Source organism: Capsicum annuum, chromosome 5 (genome assembly GCF_002878395.1).
Source record: "Capsicum annuum cultivar UCD-10X-F1 chromosome 5, UCD10Xv1.1, whole genome shotgun sequence".
NCBI lineage: Eukaryota > Viridiplantae > Streptophyta > Magnoliopsida > Solanales > Solanaceae > Capsicum > Capsicum annuum.
This window is the reverse complement of record NC_061115.1, coordinates 116609103-116610522: the sequence shown is the minus strand read 5'-3', so window position 1 is coordinate 116610522 and position 1420 is coordinate 116609103.

The following is a 1420-nucleotide window of genomic DNA, read 5'->3' as shown; positions in this document are numbered from 1 at the left end:
TGTTAAATCTTTTAACTATTATTGGTTTTTTTAATTTATCTCATTTACTTTCTGGTAAACAATTATATCTACATAAATTAGCTTTTGCTCCTGTATCTATCATAGGCGTATAATATCTACTGTAATATCCTTCTACTACTATCTTCATTAATACATATATTTTCATATCATGTTAAAGCTCTTCTTAAGAATAATTTTTCTCTATTATATGTTATAGATAATTCTGTATGTTCTATATTGTATGGTTTTACTTGTTCTAGCCATTTAATTCCTACTATTATGTCTGCTTTTTGCATTTCTTCCTTTATTTCAAATTCTATTTTCATTTTTCTAACTCCTATTGTTATTTTTTTTCTGCTATATTTTTAGTGTTTATTAAGCTTCTTGGTAGATCTGGGCATATATTATTATCAGATTTTATTTCCTTTTTTTTACTAGATATTTTGCTATATAATTTTCTTCTTGTATTGTATTTAAGAGTATTAAATATTCCTTTTCATTTATTGTTCCTGTTATGTAATATTGATTTAAATTAACTATTGAACGTGTTTCATAACTTGTTCTTTTTGATGAACTTGATGATTCTGGTTTTTCATAAGCTATTCTTTTTGTTGTACTTATTCTATCATTTATTATTTCAAAATCTTCTTCTATGTCTATATTTATGTAACTATAATCATTATTATCAATTATTTTTACGAATTGTTATTTTGTGTTTGTATTCTATGTCTGTATTTTATTAATTTTATTTTTTCCTGTTATTTTGTGTTTTGTAATTAATACATGTAGATTTTTACATCTTGTTGTAAATATTTTACTTCCTGTGGCTAGTTCTATTCCTGATATTTTCCAATATAATACTAATGATTTATCAATATTTTTATCTTTTATTGCTATTGAATAATTTGCACTTATTATAAATTTAAATTTTTGGTATATTAAATTTCTTTTTATTTTAGTTATTATACTTTTTTCTATAGGTCTTATAATCCTATCATCTGCTAAATATAGTTCTATTGGTGTATCTATTCCTTCTTTAAAACATGCTTTTATCAATATCTCTGTACCTCCACGGTGTACATATTTTATTGGGTCTCTACTTTTTATATCGTTTATTTCTTTATTTATTATCCTTTTTGTTACTAGTGGTATACTAGCTTTACCTTTTGCATATCTGCAGTCTACTACATGTTCTTTTTGACTTACTACATAATATTCTTCCTTTTTCCTAGTAAATATATTTTTTATTGTTGGTATTTTTAATATTTTTTCTACACTTAAGTCTAACTCTTTTCCTTTTATTTTATCAAATATATTATTATCAAATATTATTTTTTGATCTGTTCCTTCGTCATTTAAATATTCTTCTTTTGTTATTATTTTTATATCTTCTTCAGTTATTTGGTTTATTTGTATATCT